At 42.7% G+C, this 17,447-nt stretch overlaps 1 protein-coding gene across 12 annotated transcripts in view; it reads right to left on the reverse strand.

Moving 5' to 3' along the window:
- The window catches only part of PLCB4 (phospholipase C beta 4), a 422,070-nt gene that overhangs the window by 330,140 nt on the left and 74,483 nt on the right, over positions 1-17,447 (reverse strand). The window contains exons 3-4 of one of the 12 annotated variants that reach the window (XM_086701703.1): positions 12,594-12,722; positions 12,299-12,426 (exon numbers count right to left, since the gene is read on the reverse strand). The exons of the other annotated variants lie outside the window; for them this stretch is intronic. The gene's annotated coding sequence lies outside the window, so the exon portion shown is untranslated. The remainder of the gene's footprint in view (positions 1-12,298; positions 12,427-12,593; positions 12,723-17,447) is intronic. 12 annotated transcript variants of the gene reach the window in all.

The raw sequence follows: 17,447 nt of genomic DNA on the forward strand, positions 1-17,447 counted from the left end.
CCCCCCCCAATAAAAAAAGCTACTTTGACGTAATTAAAACCCAAATAGCTTGAGGGAGGATCTGGGTTCAAGGCTCAGCTTTGCTTCTAGGTAGCTGTGTGGATTTAGTTTGGTCAATTAACCTCTCTGGGCCTCTGTTTCCTCATTTCCAACATGATGCAACCAGAAGGAGCTAATAATGTCCACAAGCCTTTCAGCCCTGAAATGATTCCACAGAAAGATAATAAAAGTCCTGTGCAGAACCAGATGAACTCTCACTTGACATGGCCCGGACATCTGCTGGGGAGACTGCTTATCAAAATTAAAAGTACAATCTGTGGCCATGGCATTGAGAAACAATCTGACCTCATTCCTTGCTCTCAGTTGACAGTGATCTCACCCAGCAATTCTCAAGTTGGGTTCTCAGGTAGTCTGATTGCCAAAAGAGCGTGATTATTCTCCCTTCCTGTATCTACACCTTCTGCCATGTAACCTTGTAGTGCCCTCCCACTCTGGGACTGGTCATGTGACCTGTTCTGGTCAACAAGATATCAGCAAACATCATACAAGCAAATGCTTGAAAAGTGCATATACTACTGGGCTATTTCTCATTCTTGCTCCTTTGCCATGGCCAGGAGAACATGCTAGGTCTAGTGTGCTTGATGATGAGAGACCTATGTAGCAGAGATGAGTCATCTGAGTCTCCCTAAAGCCATCCTAGATCAGTCAACAGCCAGCTGAGCCTCCAGACATGGGAGCAAAGACAGCTAATATCAGAGGAGCTACATGCCCAACCCACAGCTGACCACAGACATGTGAGATTAGCTGAACCCCCAACTTGTAAGCTAAATACATTTTTACTATTGTGTTCTACTGAGGTTTTATATTTTGTAGTTCCTTGTTACACAGCATTATTGTGGCAGTAGATAACTGATACACATTCTTTGGATATCAGATGGAATGGGATGACTGTTTCCAGATCAAAGGTTCTTTAGTGATGAAACAAGTCTGGGATACACTGCATACCTAAAATTTATATTAGCGGTTCATAACATGCAATTAATGCCTTTAAGGCTCTAAGTGGTCCCACAGTAAATAAATGTATTTAACTTTGTCTAATTCATGTTTTCCCCAACGTATTTTACCACAAGTGTGATGTGCTAAGAAAATCCCCCCCCCCACCCCAGTCTCAGATCCCACATCTGGATTGAGCTTCTATCCACCCTTCTTGCTAGTTATTAGGCCACATATTTTAAGGTCTCTTCCAAGACAGTTAACGAACACTTCAAAAACAAAACAATAAACAAAACAAGAACCTAAAGGCACTTCGAAATCATGAAAGCTTTTATTGTTTATATCCAAAGTCTAATGAAAAATGAGGGGAATGTTCCAAAAATATCTGAAACACATATATCCTTAGTCTAATATCAACTTCCTCATGATTCAAACTTTAACAAAAGCCTAATGCTGACCTGCCATTGAACATTCTTCAGAGGCTCCCCTATCATGGTTCACAAGCCTTTGATAATCTCTTCCTCCCCTCTATCACTTTTCTTTCTTACCCCTACTCTCAGGTGTACATACTATCCATGAACTACTTTCAATTTCATCACATGGGCCATGAGCCAGTGCTCTGCAAGTCTCCAGAATTTGGTGTTATTTGATGTGAACTTGAACTGTGCAGCTTTGAAATAATATGCTATAATAGCAATCATATGGTCTCTCGTTAATTTGAATTAATGTTAAATCCACACAAAACATTAACATTCTTGGAGATTTATCATTTCGAAGCTGGCTGGACCTAGGGAACGCTAAACTCTGTTTACAGAGTGGCCACAGGGTGGCGCCACATTAGCTGATAACCAGAAATACCCACCATCTTTTGTCAGGATTATTCTTGAATTATGAGAGTTCTGAATTTGCAAAGACTTCAGAAACACAACCCTCACATAAAATGTGACCTCTAGAAGGTGGAGTTTCTTCTGCTAGAGACTCCTCCTTATCTCTTCACCACACCCAAGGCCAAACACACAGAATTAATCCAGCTAACTTCAATTCATCCTTCATGCATCAATGGAGACAGCACTTCTGCCTGGAAAATTTCGCCGCAACACCCAAGAACAGATGGCAAGACCCTACCATAATAGAATTTACGTGATAATATACAAATGCCTATCACTGGATCTAGATTGCTTCATGGAAAAGATCCTAGCTTATTCCATCTTAGATCCAGAGCCCAATATAATGCCAATGAATATCGCATGGGCTCATGTGTGGATGCATGAGTGGAGAAATGAACAAGCAGGATGGGCCACTGAATACAAAAGGCTGATTTTTTCTGTATCCTCTCTCATCCTCTCCTCTGCCCAACATCAAGGAAAGATAATTACAAACACTAGGCAATAGCTGAGGAAAGAAGGTAAAAAAGAACGTTGATAACCATCATCAGCTAGATTAAGACTGATCATTATGAATCTAGAATTAATACAGACCCACATTGTTTGAAGTGAAGGCATTTGTCAAAAATATAAATAATCAGAAGAAAAAAAAAAGTAGGATGCAGTAGTGCCTTTCTCTTCCTGCTCACAGAACATCTGAAGATGTAACTTTCACTTTTTGAAGATAAACAGTTTATTAACCCATTTGTTGAAAGTGAAGGACTCATTCCAAGAACTGCACTATATAATGAAGGTGACTTCTCTGATGTAGCAAACGAAGATGCAGGAGAGAGCTTTCATTGGGTCAGATTTCCTGCTTCCCATCACAAAACTCTCCAGATATTTTGTTTCTCATTCACTTTCACCTTGGACACCAAGTTCATGAGCTTTGTTACTCCATGAGTTGTCCTCTTCAATGGGGGCAGAAATTAATGCAGACACAGATAAGAAACTTTGAAGTCAATAAAGAAGTCTTGTCTCTCATGATTCTTCTCACATGGCTTTCTACTCCAGACCAAATACCCACTATTCCTCTGGCACTTTTAGGCAGAGCTTGGAAAATAGCTCTGCCATTGATTTAAACATCCTGCAAACTGACACCATTCAGTAATCTTAGGGAATGTCACATGGATGATCTTTTGGCTGTGTGTGTATACAGCCTTGTTCTCTGGGCTTTCATTTCATTTGAACTTTCTTTTGACTCCTTATAGACCCTATATTTAAAACAAGGGATGTACAGTATTGTCACAAGCTAGAAATATCCAAAGCAATTTTCCATGGATTGTTTTAACCCTCAAGTTAGGCAAAGTCATAATCTGCTGTTGCTGTTTATCAAGTTCCTTTGTGCTATTTTCCCTACTGTCTGAACTCTTAAATAGTCCCACCTAAAAATATAAATAAGAACCTGGCCATTTAGTTCTGTCATAAACTGAATCAATGGTGGCAATAAGGAACACCCTAGTGGATTCTCCCAAATCTCAACATTAAAGATGTGTTAACAGCCCAGCTTCTTGGAGCAGCTCTGTCCTTTGGAAGCCTGTTAAACTTTCAAGAATTCATTTCTGCCTCCTACACCCTGGTTTTCTGCATGCATTCTTTCAAAAGACATCTGCATCCCCTGGGAAGAGATGAAAGTGATATCAAATAAAACAAAAAGCGAACTTCAGAGGCACTTTTCAAGTAAGTGCTCCCAAATAGTCATTTCGTTACTTTATTCTTCCCTTTCTCTCTTTAACCGCCCCCTAACTTTAAACCACTCAAGGTGTTTTTTTTTTTTTTTTACTCTCTCTCTTTTTTTAATAAAAAGCACCAACCAGGTAACCAAATCCAGATCCCCTTTGCAGAAGGGAGGTCAGGCAGCTGCTTCCCAGAGACCACGAACCATTGCCACCAGGACTCCCACAAGGCACAACCAAATCCACCCTGAGCTTCTTGCCAATGCTGTTCCTTAATTGGCCATGAGTACGGTCAGCCCCAGCAATTTCTGCTCCCTGTATAGCATAATCTCCTAAAACATCAGCAGAGCATTTAAGGGCCAACTTTTTAAATAGCATCCAATTAATAATTGTAGTAATAATGAAAGAAATGCCAAACTGCCATGTGACTTCTGAAGCCTAAAGTGGAAGCTCAGCTAAATGAAGCAAAACTATTCTTCTACACCCCTCCCCCCTTCACTTTTCAAAAAGCCCATCTAGCAGAGGAAATTTCTGAAACTAGATAATGCAAAACGTTAAGATTTCCTATTTCTGGTTCCATGCACTTGGTCAACATTTATTGATATCCCTGGATATAGAGATAAAAGTGACTGACAACCAATCTCAAGATTCAAAAACAGAAGCTGCTAGCAGAATTTGTTCATTCATTTAACAAAGGATTACTGGGTACCAAGCACTGAGAACGCCACAGTGAACAATATGGACAGAAATCCCTATTCCCATGCAACTTCCATTCTGGGGTAGACCAACAATACCCAAATAAGTACATAGTCTGGACACCAGGAGATACTGAAGCCTACAGAGGAAAGAGGCAAAAGTAGAGAAAGGGGACCAGAGTCCCCATTAAACAGGAGGGTAAAGGAAGGGCCCTACCATTAAAACCCTACCATTAAACAGGAGGGTAAAGGAAGGGCCCAGTCAGCAAAGATTTGAAGGAAGTAAGGGAACATGTCCTACAGACCTACAGATACGGAGAAGAGCTTCCCAGGCAAAGGGAGAGCACAGAGGTCCTAAGGGAGATGTGTCTGGGGGTGTGTGAGGAACGGCAGCTGGCAAGGGTGGCCAGCATGGAGTGGATAAGGGAGAGTAGTAATGGATGATGTCACAGATAAGATGGAAGGGGTCATGCCAGGCCTTGAAGGCCATTATAAGGGCTGTAGCCTATGCTTCGAATGACGTAGGAAGCCACTGTAGGCTAGAAGCAGAGCAACGGGACCTGACTTCTATTAAGAGGATCACTTACTTGGGTTGCGGTCTTGAGAATGGACTGCAGGTGGGCAAGGACATAAGCAAGGAGACCAGCTTGGAGTCTACGGCACAATCCAGGTGAAGGAGGATGATGATGGCACCAGAAGTAGTGATGAAGGGAACAGAATCGGATTATAATTGAGATATGTTTTGAATTCAGAACAAACAATTTACTGATGAACTGGATTTCAGTATTTGAAGGTAAAGTTTTATATTTTCTGAGTTAAAATGCCCAAAGCCCAAATCTGTGTTCACTGCGTGTTACTCCAACAGGTCTGATGATGCACTAATTGCTATCTCCAGTCTTTATCTTTCAACTGACCCACAGTTACCTGCCCCAGCTTCCAGGACACTGCATTCCTCTGGTCCACTCAACCTCAGCATGACCATCTACTCCCAGCCGTGGTCTTGGTTCCATTCATTCAGGGTTGGCGTCCCTTTGTTTCTTCCCTCTTTTGTCTTCCCCACTGTGAATCCAGATATGAAACTCTACCAGTTCTTCCTCTGACCCTATTTTGTGCACTTCCCTCCCTCTCAGTTCCTATTGCCAGCCCTCGGGTGCCAACCCCTACGATCTCGCAGGTAGCCTTGCTGGTTCCAAGCTCTCTCTCACCAAAACCACCCTGCTGGCTGTCGTCAAAATAATATTCTGAAAGTACGGGTTTTATGATGTGACTTACCCTGACTACAAGGGTTCAATCCCTGCACCCTGGCCTCTAAGGGTCTCACCCAATGGCTATAGATCTTGCCATATTCCTCTGTTCTCTGATCTCTGGTCCCTACCAACAGGAATTCGACTGCCTCTGGAGTGTGAAGAGACATTCTTGCTCATTCTTGCACTTTTTTTTTTATTTTTTTTTTAAATTTTTTTTTTCAACGTTTTTATTTATTTGTGGGACAGAGAGAGACAGAGCATGAACGGGGGAGGGGCAGAGAGAGAGGGAGACACAGAATCGGAAACAGGCTCCAGGCTCCGAGCCATCAGCCCAGAGCCCGACGCGGGGCTCGAACTCACGGACCGCGAGATCGTGACCTGGCTGAAGTCGGACGCTTAACTGACTGCGCCACCCAGGCGCCCCCATTCTTGCACTTTTTAAAAAAAAATATTTTTGAAGGGGGGGTGCAGAGAAAGGGAGACACAGAATCCGAAGTAGGCTCCAGGCTCTGAGTTCTCAGCACACAGCCTGACGTGGGGCTCGAACTCACAAACCACGAGATCATGACCTGAGCCAAAGTCAGACACTTAACCAACTGAGCCACCCAGACACCTCTCCTTCTTGCACTTTTAACTTTCATACGTGCGCTTTCCCAGCCAATAATGCCCTCTCTCTCCCTTTTCTGTGCAACCTTTCTTAAATCTTCTCGTCTGTGGACACTAGCTCAAATTCTGCCCCCTCTATAAAAATGCCCCTAACTAATCCATCCCCCATCCAGGTCCTATCACAACCCTTTTATTAGGACCTCATGTCTCAGATACATGCCCTATCTCCTGGCTAGGAGTAAACTTCAAGGTCATACACCAACTTGTATCTGTTTTCACACCTCTATTGATACATATACATAGTGTTCAATGTGTATTTACTGAATTCAATTATTCGAGTGAAATAAATTAGCTGAGACAATATTCTCCTACTCTTTATCTCAATCTCTGAATGTGGGGAATTGAAAAGCCCTAGAATTCAAAGGACACAATCTTTGACTAAAAGTGTCTGTTATTTCTTACTCTCTCTGTTTTTCTTCTGCCATGTTGATCATTCCACTAACTTGTTCTTAGATACTGTGCCCCCGAAGAACTGGACGAGAAGTTACGGCTGGGGTTATCTTGTGGAGATTACACTCATAGGCACATCATATCCCAAGTGATAATCTCACAGATCTCTGACTTATAATCAAACGAGATCCTGGCTTCATGGGAGAGTAAATAGGAATGGAATGAGCAGTTCTGGTCCCAGTCACAAAATATGGCCATCACTGAGCTCTCTGGGTATAGAACTAGGGCCACATGGTGGCAGAAGCAAAAAGAAAATGAAGCTGGCGTGTAATCAGACACGTAGGGTCTATTTCTGGGCAGGAATTCCTGCTGCATCTCAGAAACTACCATGTAGCCTCCACCAGTATGTTCTTAATGACAGGGCTTCATTGACTCATAAATCACTACTGCAGGGGGACTCCCTGAGAAATTACATCCTTTTAGTCCCCAAAACAGGCTACTCTTAACTTCTCTCATCAAGATAAAGATTCTCTCCCTTTTTAATCCTTACTTCTTCAAGGTAACCACCTCCCATTTTTAATGCATGCAAACAACAAATTACTTGCCAGGACCTAATGTGAGCCATGTGCAGCCACTGTGGCCCTGAGGAAGACAGACACATTCCTTTACCTTCTGGCATCTACAGTGGGAGGCAGATGGTGATCAAGTAGCCACACAGGCATAAAATCACAAACTAGAATTAATGCAACGAAGGAAACAGAGATGGAACAGAGGATGAGACTTAATCCAAAGGGTTCCACGCTCCCCTGAGGAAGTGATACTTGAGCTGAGATCTGAAGAGTAAACTAAACGTTAAATGACAGATGGGAGGAAAGAAGAGAGACTTCTTGTCACGGGGACATGGAAGGACACCAGGGCAGGAGGGAGAGTGGTGTACTGGAATAACTTCAAAAAAAAAGAAAAAAGGTGGAGGGGGGGCAAAGCAGGGAGAGAATGGCTCAAGAAGTTAGAAGGCAGAGGTAGGTCAAGTAAAGCTTTGTGGAACACGGAAAGAAATCTCTAGCCTCAGAGAAATGAGCAGTCCCCAAGACTTCCTTCAAATCCTCGGTGTCCAATGGGATGCCTAGGTGGCTCAGTAAGTTAAGCATCTGACTTTGGCTCAGGTAATGATCTCACTGTTCGTGAGTTCGAGCCCTGTGTCAGGCTCTGTGCTGACAGCTCAGCCTAGAGCCTCCTTCAGATTCTGTCTCCCTGTCTCTCTGCCCCTCCCCCACTCATGCTCTGTCTCTCTCTTTTTCTCAAAAATGAATAAACGTTAAAAAATAAAATAAAATAATTCTTGGTGTCCAAATGTCCTCTACTCACCTGCCACTGCCTACTCTGACCACAGTTCCTTAGTGAAAACCCACCCCCCACCCCCAGTCCCTCAAAGAAAAGACTTAGTAACATAAGGCCATTGGCCCTCTCAGATGACTGGACCACTAACAACCAATATGAATGTTTTCTTGGAGCATGTGAACTTTAGAGCATTTGAACTTGGGAGTTCTTAAGACACAGATGACACTACAGCCAAATGATGATGAACATGGAACTAAAAAGTTTCCATGAATAGTGAGAGTGGAGGGACATGTTAGTCACGTTGAACTATGTGAAAAACAAAAACAAACAAACAAACAAAAACCCTGAGTGTAAATTGTCACTCTCCCCATTTACAGGTCAAGTCTATTTCCCCTCTCCGGGAAGCTGGCCCCATGACTGCTTTGACCAATAGAATGCAGTGGGAGCAGTCAGCTGGGATATCTGCGGCCTAGCCTTAAGGGCCCTAGCAATTTCTGCTTTTGCACATTTGTAACGCTCCTTCCTCAAAGCCAGCCTCCATGCTGTGGGAAGCCCAGGCCCCACTGGCTGGCGCTACACAGAAGAGAACTGAGGTACTCCAGTTGGCATGCTGGCTGAACTCCCATCCTAGAGCCAACATCCTCTGCCTAACCTGGGAGAGAGTCACCCTGAGGATTCCAGTTCATCTGAGCCCTTGGATAACTGCAGCCCCAGCCAATACCACACAAAGCAGAAGAACTGCTCAGGAGAGCCCATTCAGCCCAGACTTCTGAGGGATACCAAACAGTGGTTTGTTGTTTGAAGCCAGTAAGTTCAGGCGTAATTATTACAAAGCAAGAGATAACTAAAACAGATATACAGCAAGGTAGCGAGTAAGAGTAAGAAAGAGTAAAGCAGACATACAAAGAAAAGCAGAGACACAGCCCCTGTCTGACAGGGAGATCAAGCTTCATTCTGGACCTTCCCACCTGCATTCCTGACACTTCACTGGACTTTGTTCCTCTCTTTGTAATTCATGAAGCTCAATTTCTTGACAATAAAATGACCTTTAACATAACCAGTTTAAAGGATTTCTATCCACAAAGGTTTCTACCCTCACACCCATGTATTTTAGTCACCATTTTGCTCATGCTCTGCAAAGGAATTCTTGTTGATCTGTGTTTGACTTAGTAAGCAGCACTCAGAAATTCACTGTGTAGAACTGGTAAGTCTTCACCAACTACCTGCCTTAGGGTATCAAGATTACTTATTCCTAAAATTTTAGAGACTAGAATAATTAGAAGGAATAAGGTTCAAGTATCTCTTACGGTAAATAAAGGTGTCAGATATGTTCTACTGAACAGGTGACTGTAGACTACAGATGGTAATATAATCATTAGTAATTGAAAAGGTAATCCACGATATTTCCAAATAACCCATCATATTTCCATATTTCAGGTAATTCTAAAGCGATGCAAGGAGAGTCTATAGTGATAAATTTGGTGTAAGTGCCTACAAATCTGAGTAAAGGCACACACTGAGAGAAGGTATCAATGGGTCTGTCCCCTGACTCTGAGACACTCGCAAATTAAAAACACGCATTGCTCCGTATTTAGAACATGTGGTCCTTGAGGTCTAGCAATATGTTAAGGTTCTTAAAGTCATTATTTTTGTTTTGTTTTGCCTTCATTCCTTATGTTTTTAAAACGTATGTGCTGTCTATTATTTTAAGTGATGAGTGGTAAGGATTAGATAACTATTCTGTCCCTTGGCCTCGAGTCCAGGCACCTCTCCAAAGGCCACCAGCACTTGGCCAAATAATCCTATGCATCACTAATTCTCCAACCCACCAGGAAATTCCACACCTCTTTTCATACCATTCCTCCCCTTCTCTCCCTGGTAAGCCCACTATCATCCTTTAAGACCCAGCTCAATGTCACCTGCTCTATGAAGCATTATCCAACACTCACCAACCTCTCTGCCTTTTCCTGCCTGACTCAACTACACCCTCATTTAGGTACACACAATATTCTGATATGCCTATAATACTTAAAATAGTTATCATAATTATTTGGTTGAACTTCTATTTTTCCAACTACATTGTGATTTCCTTGAAAGCGGTGATCAAATACTATTCATTATTAACTCCGTGGTGCTTAGCAAAGTGCCTAAATCACAAGGGGCCCTATGTAAATATGTACGGAGTGAGTGCTTTCTGCCATTATAGTGCCTTATTCGAAGCAGCCTGAAATGCCTTTCACATGAGGTTTTTTAAAAACTCTCCAAAAAATGGATTATAACCCATTAGAGGGATAAGAAATATAAGGAATTAAGAGGGAAAGATGTACTTATCTAAAATTAGAATACAAATTAGAATACAAGAGAGAATTCTGAAATTTCCAGATGGATAGATCCATTTCACCCTTCTGTTTGTGTGAATTACATATTATTCCACCTTATAGAGTCAAATACATTATAATTAACTGCACACATGGTCATAATAAGGTAGAACTTCTAATTTTCAATTCACTACTCAAACAGAGCTACCCATAGAGCAGACAAAAAAAAAAAAGATGATTAATTACAACCTAAGGCACCCCTCCAAAAATGTCTTCTTTAATAAGTACCCCTTCTTTTGTTAATGCATCCTACATGCTGAGTGTCCTTAGGGCTCAAGTACAATTTACACTTCATTATGTTATATCTTCATAACATCTCTGGCTGTTTCATCTCATCCAATTCTGTCTAGAGAGCAAAGTCTTCAAAGATGGTATCTCAGTCAGGGTCCTAGCTGGAAACAGATGGAACACTCACAGGACACAACTGATGGCATTTAATAAGGGATTATTTGAGGGTGGGGTGGAGGGAAGACAACCAGGGAATGTGAAGTGCCCTAAGCCTGAAGGGGTATGAGGACAGAGCTATAGGGACCCAGAGAAAGTAGAGGAACTATAGGAGAGGGCCATCTGACGGACCGTGGCTTCCAGAAGGGCCATAGAGACAGCCATCAGCCCAATGGCAAGAAGAGACCTGGAGGAATGAACAGGCCAACCTCATGGTCCTCCCCCTCCAATCTCCCGCAACAGCCACCAGCTGCATGAATGCGACCAGAAGCCAGAGGGCAGGGTAACCCACCAAGGCAGCACACGACATTCCCCCTGAGGGACAACAGCAGGCCAGAGAAAATGGAGAGTGGACCTGGAAGGGCAAACAGAGTAAAGCCAACACAGCCAGAATCCTCATCGGTACTTACTTCTCAGCCCCATCCTTCCCAGACTACAGCACTAGGAGTATAGATGGAAAGAACAAAGAGCCAAGACATGGTGTCTGATAGAATCACATGGCATGCGCAAACGCTCCACTTACATCCATTCCCATTTCTTTCTGGGCATGCAGGAGTCACCTCTCTACATTCTGTTTGTGTTAGTCCCCAAGCACATCAAAGAGACCTTACAGCGGGAAGTGGCTGGGAGTTAAGACCTCCAGGAATAACCCGCAGAGTGTGACATAAGAATTGGTAAATAAATAGCCCAGATCCTCCCCGCCCCCCCCGCCCGGCCCCCTCCAGAGGACTACTGTGAAGTATATTCTACAGTCTCCAGCAAACAGCAGTCTTCTTAGTTGCCTTCAGTGGAATCAGCCTGTCAGCACATCCGACACTGGCTGCATTTCCTTCCTTATCTCACTGCCCCACTCCCCCACTCCTGCCTCCAGGGACTACCTCCGGAGACTGCTACTTGCGCTCCAATCCCTGTCTCAGGCCAGCTTTGGGAGAAGCACCTAAGACAATGCGTGAGTCATAACCCACCCCTCTTGGAACAGACTCGCCACAAAGAACGTGTAAGAGTTATGCGCACGTGCATGTGTGTGATACAGACTCTGCCTACTTTACTCTGCACCAAAGAAAAAAACATACTGAACTTGAAGTAACAAACATGACTTGCAAGTCTCCGACTTGGCTTTGAACTAGCTCTGTGAACCTCGGAAATAACCACCTTCCCAGGCCTCCAATATCCTCATCTGTCAAATGAACCCAGATAAAGTCCTTTAAGTTTCTTGTCCAATTTTAAAGTTTGCTAAGGATTTGCAGCAGTAAAAGGGATATAAATAATGAGGCCCATTACTTGAATGGACACTAAATTCCATTCTTTGGAGTATTTTCACAAAAAGCCAAAGGAATTTTACGTCATCATAAAGAAAATAACTTTCAGAAACTAAGAATTTAATCTATCAACCAAGTGGCTATTAGATACCTATTTTAAATCAAATTTCCTAGATTTGACAGCATACGTATAATCAATTATTTTCAAACTCATAAATCGTGCATAAATGTCTATTATAGGATACACCTACAAAAACACCAAGACTGGAAATTTTTTATAAAGTAATACCTCAGAAAATAAATAGGGACTGGCTTTGTAGTTCTGCTCCTGCTGTAACTTTATGTGTCTCCTCGGGCAAATCATTTCACTTCCTCATTCCCTACACCCAGCGGCACCTCCACGAGAGGGACACAGACCTAGGGCATTCCACACACAATAATCAACTGTTGAATTAAGAAATGGCTCTCAGCTTTAGTTTTATTAAACAGAAAAACAGGAATGGGATGGCTGTGCTATCTATATCATCTTGACAATGTCTTCTTGCCCCCACATTCCCTCTTGAAATGAAACAGAATATAGTGACCTAAAATTCTGTGGCTCCAAATGATTGGATCCCTCTCTTGAGAGCTATTGCCTCGGCCCAGCATGTCCATCCTAGAGCAGAGCTTACCTAATCAGAGGCAGAAGTCACTGGATCCTGAACTTTCACAAACTGGTTATCAAAACAAAAACAAAACAAAACAAAACAAAAATTCAGTGCTGGACATGCGGTGCCATGGAATGAATGAGGCCCATGTTCCTAGCCTCCATATTTAAAATAATGGCAAAAGTCATTCCAACCACCAGTCATGAGCAAGGCCATTCTGACTGGTGACCAAGACCTCACCTCAGAACTATCTGGAAACATAGGACAAGCAAACAAAAAGCTTGTGGAAGGAATGGGGGAGGAAGCAGAGGACATGGGAAGGGAACATGGTAAGAAGGTATTCAAAACCTCATTTACTTCTCTTTCTTAACCAACATATTCATAACAAATATACTATTACATCTGTAATGAAATGAAAAACCTGAAAGTAACCATGAACCTCTTGAAAGGACTGTCTGGGACTATGGACACTCTTGCTACTTTTTCTCTTGGGCACAAAGAATTCAAAGTATGTGCATCTTGGAAACAGGAGAAGCACAGCAAGAACCAAGAGAAAAGTTCTAAATTTGTATCGTTGTGGGCAAACTATCAAAAACATGGCTTCCTTCCAGTTTCCTCCAACATGAAGAATGGCAACTGCTTCTCGATGATATTTCATCTGAGTTTCAAGGTCAAGAGGGAGGAAGAAGGAAGAAAACAAGGCTATACAATGTCACTAAAAAGTGAGATATTAAATTACCATAGAGCAGTTACAAATTTCAACAAAGTTATGAGTACTAATTTATTATTTATACTGAAATGCAAAATTGTTAAGAAATATAAAATTACCAAGAAGTAAACTATTACAGGACTTTGGAAATGTCAGCACAAGTAATTATAATGGACCTAATTGTCTTCATCAGTGGTTCTCAAAGTTGGGTGCATAATAAAATTACCTGGGAAATTTTTTAAAGTTCTGAAGCCCAGGGCATATCCAAGGCTAATTACATCAACATCATTAGGGGCTGGACAACCAACAACATTTCTTTTGAGAAGCGGGGGGGGGTGGAGAAAGTTACAGGAAGTGGCAGAGAGAGAGAGAGAGAGAGAGAGATTGAGAGAGAGGGAGAATCCCAAGCAGGCTCCACACCACCAGTGCAGAGCCCAATGCAGGGCTCAAACTCACAAACCATGAGATCATGACCTAAGCTGAAGTCAGATGCTTAACCTACTGAGCCACCCAGGTACCCCCAACAACAGTGTTTTTTAACCTGCCCAGGTGACAGTGATGTGCACAACAGTGCAGAACAAGTGACCTACGTTATACTAAGTTAATGTTAATGTGGCTTGAGGCAAAAGACAGTGTCTTGAATGAGTGCTTCACTTCCCAACCGCCCCCCCCCCACCCGACCTGGTCCTTACAGGGGGACATCTGGGGCACAAAGCTTCATCTCTCCACTTCTCACCTGCCTGAGGCTGCCTCTCTACTCTTTCAAGCCTACCTGGAACCGGACATTGATGCCAGGTACAGGGCTCAGGAGCACCAGAACACCAGGAAGTACAGGGGCATCAAAATTGTGTGCAGCAGGGAGAACTGGTGTCTGCAGTGCCTTTGCAGTTAGGAATCACCCAATGGCAATGAAAACTCACTGAGAGTAGGCCAAGCAATGCTACCGAAACAGGCAGCTTCAGCTCCTTCTTCCCTGGTCTTATTCAAACATCCATTTGTTTTTTTTTTTTTTTTTTTTTTAATTTTTTTTGCAACGTTTTTTATTTATTTTTGGGACAGAGAGAGACAGAGCATGAACGGGGGAGGGGCAGAGAGAGAGGGAGACACAGAATCGGAAACAGGCTCCAGGCTCCGAGCCATCAGCCCAGAGCCCGACGCGGGGCTGGAACTCACGGACCGCGAGATCGTGACCTGGCTGAAGTCGGACGCTTAACCGACTGCGCCACCCAGGCGCCCCAAACATCCATTTGTTTACTCAAATATTTACCAGCCAGGTGGCTGGGTCCTAAGCTCACCTTAACTCCCAGCTTATAGGGAAAACAGATCTGAAGAAGTAACTGCCACTCAGTATAATTAGAAAAGTGGAAGTAGGTACAGGCACAATGATAAAACACACAGAGAATAATTACCTCGGGGGAAAGGGTTTTCCAGACTACAGGCATAGCATAAGCAAAGAGCCACAAAGATGAGACAATAGGAAAATGGGAGGCTGTCTCAAACTGCATATGGAAAACGCATGAGAGGTCTGAGGTCTGAAGTCAGAAATGCAAGGTCAGTAAGGGCAAAACAGCCAAGAGCTTGGGCCTTACCCCAGAGCCAGGTTTCTCAACCATAGCAGTTACTGACATTTTGAGCTGGATAATTCTTTATTGGGGGGGGGGGGGCGGTCTGTGCACTGTAGGATGTCTGGCAGGATCCTTGGCTTCCTTTCACTAGATAAGAGCAGCACCTCACACCCCTAATACAGTCAGTAATTCTCCAGACATGGCCAGATGTTTCTCAGGAGAAAAGTCACCCTTCTTGAGAACCACATCCTAGAGGCAGTCTAGAACTGTTGTGTAGGCAGAACTAAGTCAGAATCTGATAGTAGTATGGACGATACAGTGGGGTGGTGAGACATCATGAACCATCAATCCAGCACAAGAACCTGTATGTCTGTGTACACGTGTAGAACCACTTTGGGGCACCTGGGTGGCTAGGTTGGTTGAGCGTCCGACTCTGGATTTTGGCTCAGGTCATAATTCCAGGGTCATGGGATTGAGCCTATGTTGAGCCCCACACTGAGCTCCATGCTGAGTGTGGAGCCTACTTAGAATTCTTCTTTCTTTCTTTCTTTCTTCCTTCCTTCCTTCCTTCCTTCCCTCCTTCCTTCCTTCTCTCTCTCTCTCTCTCCCTCTCTCTTTCTCTCTACCCCCCCTCTGTCCCTCTCCCCTGTTCATGCTGTCTCTCTCTAAAATAAAAATAAATAAATAAATTTTAAAAAAGAACCACTTTCATAAGAGTGTCAGAGAGTCTACACTCACAATCAGCTCTGATTTACTAATTTTTACACTAGGCTTTCAAAGAAGAATCAAGTAAAGTTTTTTTTATTATGCTATCTTTACAATGCAAAAACTTGCCAAAGTTGGCCTCTAGGTGGTGAGATTCTGGGTAACTGTTCTTTTCTTTATATTTATCTGTATCTTCCATGACCTGAACAAATAAAAGAACAATTACTTCTCAAGATACCTTTCTTAGATAATTCCTCTATGAAAATAAAATACTGCATGCATGACAATCAGTTGCAAAGACAGAAGCAATGACCCTCCAATCTGCATACACACGCTCTCTCTCCCACTCTTCCTGCCTGTGCTTTCAATGGTATTATGGCAGTATGAGATGCAGTTTTCCATGAACCAAAACATGCACAAGGGTATCTTTACAGAACATTCCTTTTTTTCACAGACCTTTTGAAGTAAGGCATGGTTTCAGTTATCTACTGCTGTGTAACTAACCACTATAAGACTTAGTGACAAAAGCAATGATCATTTATTATTTCTCACAATTCACTGGGTTGGCTGGGCTCATGGGTGATTCTATTCCATGTGGTATAACTGAGGTCATTCAATAGGCTACATTCAGCTGGGACCTTGACTGGGGCTAGAACATTCAAGATGGCCTCACATCCTTTGGGGTCTTTCTCCACATGGCTGATCTAGTCTAAGCTTTTATAAAGAACCAAGGTTGGGGCACCTGGGTGGCTCAGTCAGTTAAGCGTCCAACTTCGGCTCAGGTAGTGATCTCACAGTTCATGGGTTCAAGCCCCGTGTCGGGCTCTGTACTGACAGCTCAGAGCCTGGAGCCTGCTTTGGATTCTGTGTCACCCTCTCTCCCTGCCCCTCCTGCTCTTGTGCTCTGTCTCTCTCTCTCTCTCTCAAAAATAAATAAACATTAAAAAATTAAAAAAAAAAAAAAAGAACCAAGGTTGGCTCCTAAGAAGGAGCATTCCCAGAGGACAAGCCCTAATATGCTTACCAAGCCTCTGTATCATGCTTGCTAATATCCCATTGACCAAAGCATTTTGGCCCAGTCTAGAGTCAATAAGAAGAATACACAAAGGCATGAGTGATGGGAGGCAGAGTCCACTGGAGCCACCAAGGTAATAGTCTATCACAGTTGGAACAGGGTTTCCTTATAGATCATGTTCTTTTACCCAGACCTCTTAAACTAAACATCAACAGATTAAAACACAGAGATTATAGATATGAAACAATCCATACCAAATTACAACTGAAGCTACCACACATCTTCATGACTTCCTTAGGCCAGCTCTTAGTACAGAAGTAGAAATCATTCAATCTCATATTTCCTAATGGAAAAGGCATGTCAGAGAAAAATCCTTATTTTTCCCTGAAGGACAGAAATACCAATGATGAAAGATTCCCTCACTAAAGATTAGATGCAGTTGTTTGGATAATATTGAAGATTCCATGATGAAAAGACACTCACTGAATTAAAACAAACATCCAAATCTATTGTCAAATCCCTTCTTCCCAGTTTTCTTCTTAGGGGAATGAACCTCCTTTGAAGAACTAAGTACAATCCTAACAAATCATGCTTTAGGTTTTCATGCACTGAAATTGGAATGTAAAGTCACATACCAATTCTCATATGTACAATAATAATTTGCTTTAGTTAAACTAGTAATTTACATCAAGAGTGTTCTAATGCATACAATTTATTATTTTACTATTTTTACCCATGTGTATTATAAAAATGCATTCTCTAGAGGAGAAAGTAATCTCCACATGACAACCCTAAAG

The sequence above is a fragment of the Puma concolor genome, chromosome A3, assembly GCF_028749965.1.
Source record: "Puma concolor isolate L17-30 chromosome A3, mPumCon1.1.hap2, whole genome shotgun sequence".
Taxonomy (NCBI): domain Eukaryota; kingdom Metazoa; phylum Chordata; class Mammalia; order Carnivora; family Felidae; genus Puma; species Puma concolor.